The 17,029-nt window shown below is 38.6% G+C and overlaps 1 long non-coding RNA gene across 1 annotated transcript; it reads left to right on the top strand.

The window, feature by feature from the left end:
- The first annotated feature begins 11,617 nt into the window (after positions 1–11,617).
- On the top strand, positions 11,618–16,727 carry LOC109974544 (uncharacterized). The gene is made up of 3 exons (XR_002276973.1): positions 11,618–11,657; positions 14,350–14,423; positions 16,162–16,727. It is a non-coding gene; the product is annotated as an uncharacterized LOC109974544 (long non-coding RNA).
- The last annotated feature ends 302 nt before the right edge of the window (positions 16,728–17,029 follow it).

Genomic DNA, 17,029 nt, shown 5'->3' with positions numbered 1-17,029 from the left:
TTTGTTTAAAAGGTTAAATATGAGCTGTGTGGGATTTTCCATAACTATGGGTTAATGTCACATGAAATGGCAAACAGTCGTGGTATTAGTTGTCTTCCATAATGGTGCAAGTCTGCAATTCATCATGAGCATTCTGGCCTTTAGAGGACATCTTCTCATCATTAAAACAACAAAATCCAAGCGTTGCATACCATGCTATGACGACCAGTGCTTTCACTGTTGTCTGCTTTGTCTGTAAGCAAATGTGCTTTGCATTATATCTGGAAATATTTCAAGGCAGTGAGCTAATATCCCTTGAAAAAGCAAATGAGGCAGAGTAATAACCATGTTCAGATGATCCATAATGAAAATAGGACTAAATAGTCATAGTATTCATTGTTTGTGTACAGCTTTGTAAATAATTCAGTACTTACCAAAACTGTTTCAACTGTGTTTCTGTTCTTCCGTCTGCAGAACAAAGGCCCAGTGACCTTTGGTTTTGTGAATGCGGTTGATGGAGAACTATGGGTTAATGTCACATGAAATGGCAAACAGTCGTGGTATTAGTTGTCTTCCATAATGGTGCAAGTCTGCAATTCATCATGAGCATTCTGGCCTTTAGAGGACATCTTCTCATCATTAAAACAACAAAATCCAAGCGTTGCATACCATGCTATGACGACCAGTGCTTTCACTGTTGTCTGCTTTGTCTGTAAGCAAATGTGCTTTGCATTATATCTGGAAATATTTCAAGGCAGTGAGCTAATATCCCTTGAAAAAGCAAATGAGGCAGAGTAATAACCATGTTCAGATGATCCATAATGAAAATAGGACTAAATAGTCATAGTATTCATTGTTTGTGTACAGCTTTGTAAATAATTCAGTACTTACCAAAACTGTTTCAACTGTGTTTCTGTTCTTCCGTCTGCAGAACAAAGGCCCAGTGACCTTTGGTTTTGTGAATGCGGTTGATGGAGAGATGTTTAAATCAGATTAATACTTTAAATCCTATTTAAAGCTGCAAAATCAAATCTAACAAACTGCAGAGTAGATTACTGGGGCAACAAAAGGACATTTGCTGGATTTTTCTATATATGAAGACCAAATGCTGCTCAGTTTTTAAATTATAGCTGCAAAGCTTTGTCCTGTTTGAGATTAGTTCTGGAAGTTTCTGTTGGACACAGGGGTTCCATGTGTTCTTCCAGTCCACTATTCCTGTGGTTCATACTGTTGACTTGTCTTCTCATTGATTCAAGCCAATAATCCTTTTGACCATCAATAGCAGTGTAAGGTCTAGTCCTGAATATAAAGTGCCCTGAGACAATTGTTGTTGTGAGTTGGTGCTATACAAATAAATTTAATTGGAATTACTTGACAGCCTTTCGAGCCGTCCCCGGTAGGCTAGTGGTTAAGGCGCAGCGCTCTCGCTGCTGCGGCCCGGGTTTGAGTCAGGGTTGCATCAGGAAGGGCATCCGGTGTAAAACATGTGCCAAATGTCAACATGCCAAATTTGATTGCTTCGAATGGTACTGCAAGCCTAAAAGGACAAAATCCTCAACTGATCACAAGTCAAACCTAATTTCTCTTCCAGAAGGCAGTAACTCAAGTTTGAAATCTGTCTGTGACCTGAAAGACAAGTCCATTTCTCTTTTTTGTTGCGCCAATAAACTTTTAGGATAGACTCTTTAAATCCCTTATCAAAGAGGGCAGGTCTACCACTGCACCACTCTGTGCTATCAAAGATGGGAGACATCATGCTGGTGTTCATTACAGGCACAATGTGACCATTTCTCTCCTGGCCTTTGTCTGTCCCTGTTGGCATAGGAGCTCATCATGCAATTACCCACCTCAGGCCTGCAGCAGTCTCCGAACAATCAATAACTACAGTTCACTGGCTGAGGCTTCCATCAGTTTTATAGTTCTGACACGAAGTTCGAGTATCGCAGCAGGTTACAGAGGTGGGTTGGAATTGGACAGAAGCAAAATTCTTGTCAGGAAAACTAGATATCTTCAGATGCCAGAGGCCATGGTGGAGGAGCAGGATGTGACACTTGGTTTGAATTTTAGGAGAAAAAATGCTGGTACTTGTAATTATTTCATTCAGGTTTGTGTGGTAGCATGGTTTTAAGTTTCTCATACTCTGCATCCCCCTTTTTTACAGAGCTGTTCTCCATTTTAGCTTTTAGGCAATGTGTGGTTGGTCTAATGCATCAAAGCCCAGCAAAGTAAATAGTTTTGCTCACTACTGTCTCTTTGGCTAAACCAGCTTGCAGCCACATATTTGGCTTTGTGTCGTGCTGTTCATCAATAAGAGGATTTTAAAGTGATATTAAAAAAAAAATGTTTGCAAAGGATTGCATCTGTTCTGTCTTGTATAAGGAAAATTCAAATTCATCACCTTTGCAGAGCATTGTCCGTTTGACACCTTGAAATTTCGCATTTTTATTTCACAAACGAGCAAAGATATTCGTGGTATACAGGTCTGAGCATGACTCCAGTTAGACTCTGGTTGGATGGGTACATATACTGTACTTACCTGTAATGACTATACACGTTTTGCTCATTTTTAATTAATGCTTTCCATTACTTAATCTGAGGCATCGTGTTCAGGATTGTACATCTTTTCACTTGATGCAAACAGTTAAGGAGGAAAAGTTTCCAGAGCCAGCTAACTGTCATTTACCTCAAAATAACTGTTATACTGTAGCAATCTGTGAGTTCATACATTTTTTTTTCTCACTTGTCTGACCCTTTCTCATTACTGTGTGCAAACCATTCATCTTCTGTGGGCCAGTTTATACTCTGACACCGGGGGTTAAATAAAAGTAGAAGGAGCAACACAGCTAATAAGCAACAGCAACTTCCTCCATTATGGTCTCCTCAAATATCTGCACTGTCATGACAGTTTATTAGTCAGTGGTGTGAATTTGTGTGTCAGAGTTCAACAAAACTGAACTTTACACAAAATAAATTGGCTTGCAGGAGCAAAGTAAATCAGATTGAAGTAACTCCACTGAAATGAACTAATTCTTCTGCAAGCTGTTTTAAATTCTAGGCCTTAGAACTGAACCATCTTAAACATTCAGATTACATCCACAGTGATTTGTATGTTGCTCTGTTGTTGTGTTCTGAATCTGTACATATGAGTTGGTAACCAAGAAGATAAGCATCACCACATACTTTTTGTATTGGAGTCATACACTCTACATCCAGCAACATGATCACAGTAAAGGCCCTTCCTTTGGAGGGTTGTATTATTGTGTGGAAAGCTCAGTGGGCAGCCAAAGTAAAGTAATACAGAAACACGGCATCAGAGTATAAATTGTCTAAGGCCATTATGTTTTTATTAAAACCACATGCACAGGCAGTGTTTTAACCTCGAGTTTAAAGCAGGGTGGTGACCACCGCAAATCAAAAGCAAGCCTGTTGTCATTATTTCCATGGGGTCAATCAGAGGCAGTGTGCGTCTCCTCTTTATGCTGAACAAACACACACCGGATGCCTCCACACAGTCTGCGATACAGACGATACAGACCGAACTGTTCTGGTCATGTCTTAACAAATCACATTCCCGTATGGTCTTTCAGAAGTCGCAGTGCAGATTACTGTCCAGTTCACAGCACACACACACATTCATCAGTGGAATGTTTACAGATGAACAGAGCTTAACTGAAAGTAATCTGAAGAATTAAATGGAAAAAATGGTCATAAAGGATTTACACCATTTATAAATGCCATTCTTCTGTGTGCTGTGGAGGAATTTAAATCACTAAAAATAGATGTTTCTACAAAGCTCTGAATATTATTAGATAAAAATGATGTAAAAGATTCCCATGTAGATGGTATGAAAAGAAGCTTGTTTTTCAAACATGTTTTACTTTTCAATCATGACAACGTAACAGTACAAACCTTAAACACTGTGCTTAAACAATCATCAAATGCACTTAGGCAAAAGTTTGATTTAAATACATTAAATTTCTTATAATACTGTAGACACCATGACATAAACATTTTGGTTCACAAACTGTGTTGATCACTTCATCTCTTATTAAAGGATAAGACTGGAACTATTCTATATTTTTCTGTAAAAAAAAATAAATAAAAATCCTAGGACCAATAAGAAACTTCTGCTTTAGAGTTCTGTACCTTCACTGATGTACGAAAACATCAGTCATCAGAGACTGACATGTTTCTTTATTAGCATCAGCATGTACTCTGTAGTTTTTTTTCTGAGTTAATCTTATAACGCCTGCTGCCAGAAATACCATAGCACCAAATTAATATGCAGCGACAATAGTCCTCGGTAGGTAGGTAGGTAGGTAGGTAGGTAGGTAGGTAGGTACATGTTTAGTTCCTGTTTCATTAAAAACTGCACTGCCCAGCTGTGCAGGTAATTAATCAGTCTTTCTTAAAATAATGAAACATTGTGTTTGTGAGCATTTTTTCATACCTTCAGTAGAAACCGTAGAGCCCATAGTCACAACATGGACAAGGTAGCACATTGTGTGAATTTATTAACAGTAAAAAGAATATAACACTGGCCAGATCCCTTATTGAAGCACTCTAGGTGCCTATTATGTAGTTTGCTGATGAGGTTAAAATATAAAGGGAATTCACATTTATACTTTTTAAATGTGTCAGGATTCTTTAATTTCTAATGCTGTAGGGAAGCCATATGTCATTTATTTCTTTGGACATTCCTCTTATGTGAACGAGGACATGATTTGGGTTGGAAAGTGGCACTGCAGCTGGTAGCCTACAATACTTTGATGGTTTTTTTTAACTTGGTAATGGCTTTTACATCAAATTTTAACTTTTGTGTTTTAATAACAAACGCTTGTTAAAGTTTTACTACATATGGCAACATTCAAAAATAATTAGATTTCAACAATAGTAAATGTGCTGCAACTGTAAATGAGACGGGTGTATTTCCAGATCCAGGCTTCTCAGATGTTATTGAATTCTGCAGAATTAAACTTGATTAGCAATGCAGTAATTTATTTTCTCCTCTATCTCACTTCAGTTTCTTCCCACACTCCGCCACACGTAACATCTATTCTTATCTCTTCCAGCAGGTGTGTGTGTGTGTGTGTGTGTGTGTGTAAGGACAAATATCTTCAGTTTTTAATATTTCCTCAATGTCCTGTCTAGACCCAGAGCAGAGATGAAGCAATTTTATTCCTTAAACATCACCCATTATTAGTGTGGCACTAACATGCAGTTTAATTACCATGACAGCTCGCACAGCATGTAGCAACACTGCACATAGGTAGGTCACAACAAACCATCTCTTTATCCTTTAGGTTTTCAGCTCCTCTGTCTTATTCTGCAAACATCCGTTGCAAATCCAAATAACCATGTTCATAGTTATGTTCAATGCTTCACATTTTCATTTTTCTTTACATGCCATGCAGCAGTGAGGCTTCCCTGATAATCCAGGTGTGACCTTAACAGGCCTCATGTTGTGCTGTGGTTAGAGTGCCACTTGTGTAGAAATGGAGGACACCTCATACATCGTCCTTAAAAATGTACAAACAAGTAAGGGTTGAGGCTTTATTTGAGTGGAGATGCAATTTGCACTCCAGTGCAATTCTGAAGTGAAGAGTATGAAAGCTACAGTAACTCATTCTTTACTACATACATACAGTACACTATGCTGAATTGTTTGTTGTCATTTGATTACTTTATGATTGTGTTTTTTAGCAGCTCTTTTCTCCTCCAAGACAAACGTCTGGCTCTTTAGCTGCTAAATGCGCCGCTCGTTTGCTGCCGAGTAGTGTACGCTGAGTTTTTAGAACTTTTTCTGTTGAGTGTGAAAATGTCCCGCTGCTGCCAAAAATGACACTGGTGACAGTGAAAGTGAACAAAAACTGTGAAGTTGCGGGTTCAACGGTGTAACAACAAGCTGAAACTCATTATGAAAGTCTGCAAATCTTAAAGGAGCTGCAGGTTCAGGTGATAATTGTCACTTCAGCATCACACAGTCACATTTATTTCCCCTTGTGGTCTCATACATTAATATAAAATATCCGTGAATACTTTTAAATTTACTAAGAAATTGAGAATCAGGGAGTTGGTGTAAATTGCAAGAGTTGATGAACGCAACCTCAGACTGGGTGTTTATCTGAAGTAAAACCTAAGGAGGTGAATCAACTCAATTAGGGGAAGTTTTTAAATCGGGGTGAGATCCAGGCCATAACCCAGACCCAGTGAGTTTATTTCAGTAGAACTGTTACGTGTAAACACCAAGGAAATCTGCATTGTTTATTGACATCGAGTTCAACTTTGGTAAACTTTGGATAACTTGGTAAACCTTTCTGACAGAGCTAACTTTTGAGAGAAAGGGCATCTGAGGGTCAAAATGGAAGCTGTTATATTAGCTGTGTGGTACAAGCCTGCTCTGCCACAGTATTTACTGCTCTGCCAGGTGATTCAAATCAAATCAAATCAAATTTTATTTGTATAGCGCCAAATCACAACAAAAGTCATCTCAGGACACTTTACAAAGTAAGGTCTAGACCTTACTGTTATCAATATTATTACATAGGGAAAACCCAACAAATCCCCCTTGAGCAGCACTTGGCGACAGTGGGGAGGAAAAACTCCCTTTAACGAAAGAAACCTCTGACAGACCCCGGCTCTTGGTGGGCGGCCTTCTGCCTCGACCGGTTGGGGTGAGTGGATAGAGGAGAGACAAAATGTGTAATGGTGGCATATAGAAGCATAGGGAGAGAGAGGAGAGGAGAGGAGAGCAGGAGGGGAGGGGAGGGGAAAGAAACTCAGAGCATCATGGGGCCCCCCAGCAGCCTAGGCCTATAGCAGCATAACTAAGGGAAGGCTCAGGGTCACCTGATCCAGCCCTAACTATAAGCTTTATCAAAAAGGAACGTCTTAAGTCTAATCTTAAAGGTAGAGAGGGTGTCCGCCTCCTGAACTGAGACTGGGAGTTGGTTCCATAGGAGAGGAGCATTGTTTCAAGCCAGTTGTGAGACAGGAGGCAAATGAGCAAATACTGCCCCTTAAATTAACTGTTAACTTTTACTGTTGGGTAATTTTACACATCACCGAGCTTCTAGCATGACTGATTTCACCAATATATTTTGTTGTGCAGCTCTCTGGTATAACCAAGGCACATGAATTATATACAGAACTATGAAACAATGCGTTGCACACAAGACACAAAGCTACAGTAGCTGTAGAGCTTTCAAACATCATGTGCATTTGTGGCTTCAGATGCTTTTAATCTGAAGAAGAATAGTTAATGGGTACATTTTCTAGATCATTTGTGGTCACTATGGGCAGCAGAGATGACCACAGCAATTTAGCAGCCCTAGGAATATTTCCAGTAATTTAATGTTGCCATTTAATCTCACAGTTAGGATCCTGTCTCCCTTAAAGGACACATGCAGGCACACATTCTTACCTTTACACACAACTTGAGGCTTTAGACATGAAATGTGCGAACATAAAACTGCTCCCACAAACACACACACACACACACACTCATTCTCTCTCACACACACACACTCATTCTCAGGCACACACACACACTCATTCTCTCTCTCACTCAGGCACACACACACGCAGCAAAACAACAGAACCGATGCTGAGCTCAGGAAGCAATTGCCTTTTAGCTCATGAAAATAAATTGGCTCGTTCAGCGGTGGAAACTTTCACAGACTGAAGAGAAAAGCACTTTAGTGACAGAGCATGCTTCCCTCTTCCATCAAGTCACTGACATTTTGACTCAGGTTTGCTTGAGAAGCTAAAATTTCCTTTGATACTCGTGTACATTATACTGTGTTGCACATCATTCTTGAAAGCTGACCTGGCGAGAGCGCAGCAGATGCATTTGCTTTTCTTACAGGTGCTCTTAGGTGCATTGTTAGTGTTTCTCATTATGAACATTTCAACAGAAAAGGTATGACTAACAGTTTCTCAGGTTAGACGATGATTGCAGCAATTTGTCGATTAGATTTATTAGTCGATCAAAGTAAATTGCCAACAATTCTGATGATAAAATAATCAGTTTGAATTCTTCATTTAAAAAAATTCTCCACTGAGAATCTATTCATTTCATAGACTTCAGACCTTAAAGCTGAGATAAAAATAGTTCTCTGTATTTTTGTCTTTGTACTTAAGCTGTGCAGGCTGGATTTCAGTCTGGTTCTAAAATGAAACCAGAAAACTCAAAGATTAAATATACAAAACGCATCAGTTTACATTTATGTCACAGATAACTTGAAAATGCATGGTTTGGATAGGGATCCCTGAATCTGGAGTAGGATTGAACCTGTAATTACTAAATTTTCCTCCAGACAGACCCCCCCCCCAAATAGTGATAGTGTTTGTCCCTCAGGCAATTTCACAGTTGCCGCCTCTCTAGCCAGTTTATTTGTTTCACCATTTGTTGCTGCCTAGGTAAGCAGCATTGCAATTACTGCAGTTTGCAGAAATCACAAGGCTCAAACACAGTAAACAGAATTAAAGTTAGCAGCTGACACCTTACTTTACTTGGCAAATCCAGCTAGATGATGGCTCTCAAATGACTGATATTTTCTTGCAACCATTTAAAAAATAAAGGAAAACAGTGGAAGGCAGTACACTAACTCTTTTTATTGTAAATGTCACACAGCCATCCAGCAGTAGTTGAAATGGTGAACAATAAGGGAAACTGGGAGGTGAGAAATGCAGAAATTACTCAGTTTTAATAAGCCAAATCATGTACAGCAGTGTGAATACAATCCGTGCTTTGTGTCTCTTGGAGCATCTTATTTTCTAATCCTCCGTCCTCTGACTGACAAGCTGTTCAGTCTCCCCTGAGGAGACTTGTTATGCTCCGTCTCGCCATCAGGGCAGATGATATATTTGTCTCGTCCTTCCATTAGCAGGGTGTAGATAATGAGACATGGCAACAGAAAGTTCAACACAGTGGCACAAACATCAGCTTGAATCAGGAGGACTGTTAATCACCACAAAGCACATTTCAGCTGTCATTTCTGTGACTCTGCTAATTTGTATGGAGGAAAGGCTATAATTGACTTTTAAATACCTCTTAAGGTCTATTATCGGTAACTAGAGCAAACGGTGCCAGTAGATTTTCAGATCTATAAGCTGCAAACTATTTTAAATCATAAGCAATGCACTTTACTTTCAGAGAACACCAGAATCAATGCACTGTATATTTCACAGTAAACAGGCTGATAAATGACTCAACATGCTGAGTAATATGAAAATCTGATTAGGTGTATTTTAAACAAATGGCATGTTTGGCTTCACAGTTTACTCATTTGTTAGCGGTGAAAACACAAGGTCGAATAAATTCAAAGGTGTTAAGTCATCATGCTGCTTTCAGAGAATCAGTGTCGATGAAGTTGTACTGCAATATGTTGTTTTTGTAGCATTTATTTACATGACCTGAGGTGTCAGACTTGTCATATTTAAATGTTTTCAGTATTTTCAGCTGCTGTAAAAAATTCTATAGCTCAGTTTTGCTCCTTTTGCCTTGTGCATACTTTGCGTTTAATGTTTTACATCAAGCTCCTGGCAAACTTTCACATACACACTCTTGTCTAATAAATCTTTTAGCACTGTCCTTCTGCGGTGTACTCAGGTGTGGGCACTGAGAATTGAATCTGCTCCATTCACATGCCATTAAGTGGAGAAAGTGGGAAACAAATCCACCTGCCTATAGTTGTTGGTAACACAATATGCACTCCATCAAACAGGTCCAGTTGGGGCACAATTTACAAAGGTAGAGAACACATCTTGCTCAAATCAAGATTGATATCATATGGGTGTTTCCAATATAGTGGCTGCAAAGTGTTGAATTTCATGCATTAAACCTGGTTTGCATACAGTCTGCATCCTTGTGCAGCTGTTGTCCCCCAGCTTCTCTAGAAAAGATTGGATTTTAGACATTTGCACCTTTTTATTTTTTCTTATTATTTATTGCCATCCAGAAAATGTCAGGGTGCTACACAATGCTTGATGGATCTTCCTTATATTAAAAGCATCATATCACATTACCAGGGCTTTTATCCATGAGCCTAAATGAAAGTGACGGGTCACTTTGCGGGGAGTTCTCTGTAGTGGGCAGCATGGGCAGTATTTGTTCAATCTGTTTTCTCCCCTAAACCTGCACATTACCCATTACTAGCAGAAACAAAACAATTTAAATTAAAATTTTTAAAAATACACTACATGGATGCAGTGGTTAGCGCTGTTGCCTCACAGTTCTGGGTTCAAACCTGGACTGACCCTGGACCTTTCTCTGCTGAGCTTGTATGTTCTCCCTGTGCCTGTGTGGGTTCTCTTCGGGTACTCCGGATTCCTCCCACAGTCCAAAGACGTGCAGTTCAGGTTGATTGGTGACTCTGAATTGCCCGTAGGAGTGAATGTAGGTGTGTGTGGTTGTTTGTCTACATGTCAGCCCTGTGATAGACTGGTGACCTATCCAGGGTGTTTATGCGGAGCTAAGCTAACTGGCTGCTGGCTGTAGCTTTATGCGAAGTGTACAGACATGAGACTGGTATCAGTTGAATAATTGTTTCTTTTAATCACAGGTTATTTGCTGTAAACCTGACTGATTCCCAGCTTTAGCCAAACTCTAATTACCATGTGCAGATATAACACAAATCAAGAATTTAGGAATTTGACTAAAAAAACGGTCACTTAACGTAGTGCTTTGGAGGATTGTCCAATACTGACAATTAATATTGAATAAAAATGGTTTTAATACAGTACAAAAAAGGAGAGAAGCAATCAGTACTACCAAGCTTGAGAGTCAGCTAAGATGGTGTAGCTGCCAGTCTGGTTTTGGGTTCTTCATGCTAATCATGTTACATTTTTCACTTTTCTGCATTTAACAGCTCACTTTCTATTTTCTCTCTGCTGTCACTGAGTTGTTGGGAAGCCCTTTCCACCGTTTGTAAACTCGTCTTCCCACCAAGCTACGCTGGCACTCGATGTACAGCATGAGATGCCTGAAGAGTCCATCATTTCCAGGCATACTGGGCTAATGTAATGTAGGAAAGTATAACAAGTGGAAGAAGGACTCAGTAACTGCCACACTTTAAAAATGGACTTTTTCCCAAATCAGTTGTGCTCACAGTTTTTCTTACATGGAGTCTTTTACTGTAGGAGTTAAATGGACTGCTGCAGGCTCACATAGAGCAGCAGTATGTCAGCTCTGTTCTGTCACTGTTTTGGTGAATGTGGTCCATAAATGCCTTGTAAACTGTGTGGCAGCCTCATAAATAACCTTGATGTAAAATAAAGATATGCTTTAGCTTTATTTTGAGCTTTTTTTGTTTTCCTCTCCATCTAACATTATAGAGTAGACATAATGAAGATGGGATGGTATTACTCAACGAATTCTCTTCAATCACCTTTTCCTTTTTTTTTTAATTAAATTTCCTTTCTCATTTTCTCCAATTAGTGGGATAAGAAGACAAATGCTTCACAGAGAGGAACTGAGCAGTGTAAAGGCAGAATTACAGTATGTATTTATCTTTCCACAGCATTTCCATTCAGCTTGGATTTGTCCCAAAGAACTACTTCTGGGCTGACTACTTCTTCCCATTCAGCTGACTTCTCAGGACTTGCCTTACTCTCTTTGTGGTTGCTGCTTTCCTTGCGGCCTCTTCATGGTTCCCATTTGCTTGTGGGATCCCAAGGTACTTGTAGCTGCCCTCAATATCTGCTATGTTGCCTTCTGGTAGTACAATCCACTCAGTTCTGAATGAAATGTATATATAATTCTAAATGAATTACAATTTCTGTGCTTAACTATGACACATTTGAGTTAAGAAATACTTTTATATCCATCTGAAACACCCAGAAGCATTTACACATACTGGTGAAATGCCAAACTGAAAAGATGTGGCGATTCGGTAACTCTGTAGTTTATATGTATGTCTATATATAAAATAAAAAAATTATGTATAGACATTTTCAAGCCTATAAAAATGGCTACATTAGTAGAGGAATAACTAATCCACATGCATCTTTCAAGTCTAACCTTTAAAGAAAGCAGTCAGGATGACTGACACTGTGTGAGCTCATCTTTTCACCCCGATTTGTGAGAGAAGGTGAACTTTTGTGTCATGCACATAAATACCTATAGCAGTCTAATAGAAGTGCATCTATTCAGCACTAAAATGGAAGAATCTGCCCCTTTGGGGAGACATTCAACAGCTGCAACAGCACAGTAAATGGCTAAAATAAAGAGGAGGCAATTTCACGTACACCCACTGGAAAATGACATTTGGATCTTTGGCGGATGACCTTTTACAAAAAAAAAACATCAGCAGAACAATTACAAAGCAGTCTTTAGATCGTTAAACCTGAGATAATTAAATGCCTCATTTTGTTATTATAGCAAGAGGTGGACAATGAAAGACTGACAGTTGGAGAATCTCAGAGATGGAAAGGATTAGAAAAAAAATGGAGTGATATGAAGTTTAGCTTGTATTGTTACTTTCTAGGTCTGTGTTAGCGGCAGCTGAAATAATAGCCTCAGTGGAGCATTGACGTCTTGAACACACCAGGTCAAAGAAATAAAAAAAACTTTGAAAGAGAGCTCTGGGAGAAAGTCATTTAGAGTTAACTAAGGAACCTAGTCTTAGAAAATGAGAAGTCTGTGGGTTTTTTAAATTAGCATTCCTCACTTAGATACCTGAGGTTGAGTAAAACAATTATAATTATGTTGAAAACTAATGCAGCAGCAGCATAAATCCTTAAAGCTCTTTAAACACCTTTAGTTTGTTTATCTGCACTAAAATAGTAACTTTATTCCTCTGACTTTTTTTTTTAGGAGCATTTCTGCATTTATATGACAAGTAGGACTAGAGGAGATGAGAGAGATTTCTTAATGGGGACTCTAACCCAAGATGTGCATATGCAGACCTCATATCAGACAGTACTGAAGGTGGATTCAGTTGCAGTAGAATCACAGCTTGCTTCTGTTAGATTCACAAAGTTTTCAAGTCGGCTAGTTTTCGTATAGAGCTCATTTAAAAACAACACTGGAAAATGTCTGTAAAGCCTGTAGGAGCTAATAATAAAACTGTTGCAATTGAAAATCATTTAAAGAATAGAGACCCTGGTTGCTAATGTGTGTATAACAATGTAAATAAACAATTTTTAATTATAATTCCCAGTCTTCCCATAATAGAAATATAAAGAAATATAAAAACACTTCTTGTTGTTAAAGGTAAGAGTGTTCAGGCAAAAAAAAAAGACTCCTGCCAAGAATCACCCTTTTGAAAAGGCATAACTGTTATGATTTCCTTTAGTTAGTTTAGTATATCTGTGTAGTGTGTATGATGACAGATGTGCAGTGCCTAAGGTGATTTTGTGAGTTTTGTTTCTTAAATTCAAAACGGCAAAATGTTTAGAAGGAAGGAAACCACATTTAATGGTGAGAAATTGTGAGCTGGGAGACATTTAAGGTCCATACCAGCCAGAACAGTGTCTTTTCTTGGATATGGAAGAATAAAATGTGATATTTCACTCCCACATGGGCACCAAAGATGCCCAGCATGTGGCCACCAGCCTGTAACCCCAGCTACTCTTGAATAGGCAGCGGGTTTGAACACATTGTTTGGGAATGATGAGAAAACAAATCAGCTGCATTTCACTGAACTGGTTTGTTTTCCAGTTTTTGACAACAGAACAGAAATGAATAGAATAGACAGTTGCAATAAATATGGCAAGAGCTGACCTGTTCTTTATATTCTGCAAAGCTGTATGCATAAACCAGAACATCAGAAAGACATAATCACACGCAGAAGACAAACCAGCTGTCAAATATTAACTGGTATTACTGAGACAAGTCTTGTATTGCTTGGCGTGAAATGCATTCACAGTTCTCACATCTTTCCTGTTTCATAGAAGCCAAAGTGACATTGAACTTAAAGTATTAAAAATGAAATATGGATTTTTGAACTGTGAGTGTTTGTAGAGAGGAGCCTGGTTGTTTCAAAACTGTCAGAAGCAGCTCAACAAAGAGGAAGTCAGGGGCGTATTAAACATTAAAAGACATCGCATGTGACCTTCCAAATTTTTGTTGCTGCCTTGAAATGTATGCCTTTATCTAAACCTACTCTACACGAATATAAGAATAACTGAGGCAAACGCAACCTTTGCACCACAGAGAGAAAATGCACATCCCAGTGCTTTAGCTGAAAAATGGAATTCTATTTTGTCCTCTATCATTGTGCTGTCATTGTCACTGAAAGAAAGGAGAAATTGAAAAAAAATTCCTTTTTGACCTTTTGCAAATGACATCTGAGAGTAAATAAACGTCTGCACTAGTGCTTTGATGAATGCTACAATCTGAGATGTTGGGTAATTTTATTTTTACAGATCTCATGGGAAGAGCAGAAGTGGAGGTGTGCATGATGTACCATCACCCACTCAAACCACTGACCTTGGCCACGGTAAGATGACCTCACTCATCCCTCTGAAACACAGTGAGTGTGCAGTGATCTTGGCTTTTGTGCTCTTCAGCCATTTAATCATACACACCTTGACAGAAGTCATCCATGAGCAACACTAGCTCAAGGGATAGACTATACGCAGTCAAGTGTGTTTCTATAGGATAAAATGAGGACAAATAGTCTTGAGGGTGTTATTTAAAGTCGCTTGACACACACATTAACCACGGAGCAAGAGTATCATTTCTCAGGGGCTTTTTATCACTGAGCGCCAACAAACCAGAAACCCTGTTCATTCAGTCAGCAAGCTTATTTATATAGCATATTCTCATATGCAACAGCAATTCAAAGTGCTCAACACAATGCACATAGATGGATAAAAACCTTAAAATGCATATATAGATAAAACAGTAGAATGCAAATTAGAGAAAACATTAAAAATCAAAAGCAACAGTTGCATGACAGTAGTAGTAGTAGTAGTAGCAGCATCAACATGTATGAGTAGATACCTCATAGTTTTGGTATAGCTGTGGCAGACTCTGGATTCTTCCCGTTTCCTCTTATTTTTTTGTATTCCTTTACTTTCTTCTGGGAATTGGAAACACCAGTGTCTAAACAGTCCCAGAAACGTTTAGTATAGCTGTGACAAGCTGGATTCTCACTGTTCTCAATAAACTTGCACCCCTTTACTTCAGTCTTCCCAAGACTATCCTCTTGGTCCCCTTTACTTCAGTCTTTCCAAGACTATCCTCTTGGCAATTTACACCAGAGGCGAAAATGTTTTGTCTATACAGTCAGCTAAACAACACAAAGGAGTCAGTTGGTTATTGGGTAATAGATGAAAAGTAAAAAAAGATCAGTTTGTCCAGAATCTTTGTTTTCCTCATGTGTCTCTCCAAAGATGCAACACAGAAAAACCAACCAGTCCATTAATCTAGCCTGAACATTTTTCCTTTGCCTCCTACTGTGATGAGGCCTGTTTTCAGCTTTGTGTTTCATGTCGTTGTGTCAGTATGTTACTCTTCTTCCTTACTGAAGATTAAATGACTAATCAGGCAAATTTAGTTTTATTTATTAAGAACCAACAGGGTTTTTAATACACAGCAGCAAAAGTCTCACAGATGACGCTGGAAGGTTATTTTATGTTTCTATGTTGTAATGCTCTAATATTTTCAGTGATGAAACAGTGGGTGCACATTAATCTTAAGATAAACAGACTCCTTCTTGCATGTACACGTCACTCTTCTGATGGAGCTTTGCCTGTGCTCCGTGCTTTTCTTTATAGCGAGGAATAACTGGGTGGGTGTTTAATGCATTAATTTTCCCTGTAAAGTTACTTTTAATATATCAAAGATTAAAATCCAGAGGAATCATCAATAATTGGATGAAGCATTAGGCAAACAACACACTGAGATCAGGAGAAGGATTACTCAGTAAGACACAAAGGACACAATTAACGGTAGATGGAAGCAGCTGCTTTGAAGGAGAGCAGAAAACAGTGGGAATGTTTGAGTGGGACAAAAACAAGCCTGTAAATTTTCTCTTGCTGCTAATACTAACTTCCCTTAACCAGTACATACAGATTATATTACATCTACAGTGTTGACTATGGGATGTGAGCACTATGAGAAGCCATGAAATGACAGAAACACCAAATCCTGTCCTTTTCACACATAGTTGTGTGGTGTAATTATTTCTTAATGAACAACAGTTTTTCTGTCTGCCTGATTCTTCTGTACAGCATCTCCTCTGCCCACCTGCAACCTCACAGTGGGAACAAAACTCTGGGAAGCCACGGCACCCAGCTGCTGTGCAGCAAGAAACAATTACAGCTTGTAACTCCTCATAAAACTTTGTATCTGTTTGTAAACAAATTGGAAAAGTGAGATGCAAATTTAACGTGCTATAAACTTTAGTTGCTGGTAGGTGTGCTTTTGATCTTTGGATGGAGCCTGACTAGCTGTTTCCTGCTGCTATGTTTTTATGCTAAACTAAGCTGAGCTAATCAGCATTTGACTCCAGCTCCAAAGAGTCAGTCGGAGCTGGACTGACAACACTGACAATACCTCAATACCTGTGTAAATGTTGGCCAAAATGCTAAAAATATGGTGCGAAACAATGTCACCATTCTAAAATCAGAGCAGTGAAAAAACTATTTTTCACCTGTAAAATGTCCTGCACAATACACTTCTACATATTTAATTGTAAAAATAAAATTAGCTGATGTATTATTGTTTAAATATCCATCTCAATTATGGCTATAGTCAGTGAGTAGTATCATTTACTAATGCAAGTCATAACATTAAAGCAAACAAATGTTTTTTTTTAAATGCCAAACTGTCTTTAATTCCATATTTTGAAGATTTTCAGAAAAAATGGCAGTATAAATGCACATTAAACTATTAAAAGCTCTTGTGTGGCAGCTAATATTAACTGTGTTTTAACTGGGGTCAAAGATTTTTGCACTAAATTTTCTGCAGGCTGAGAAAATGATTTGTTCTCCAACTGAACACACTCAAATGATCTTAGTACTTTAAAACTTTGCCAGTTTGGAGTCATGAAAGTTTCACAAATAAGCTGTTGTGGTGTTTTCACAATATATTAGTTCC

Source organism: Monopterus albus, unplaced genomic scaffold (genome assembly GCF_001952655.1).
Source record: "Monopterus albus unplaced genomic scaffold, M_albus_1.0 scaffold337.1, whole genome shotgun sequence".
NCBI lineage: Eukaryota > Metazoa > Chordata > Actinopteri > Synbranchiformes > Synbranchidae > Monopterus > Monopterus albus.
The sequence above is the reverse complement of the archived record's forward strand: the minus strand, read 5'-3'. Positions and strand labels throughout refer to the sequence as shown.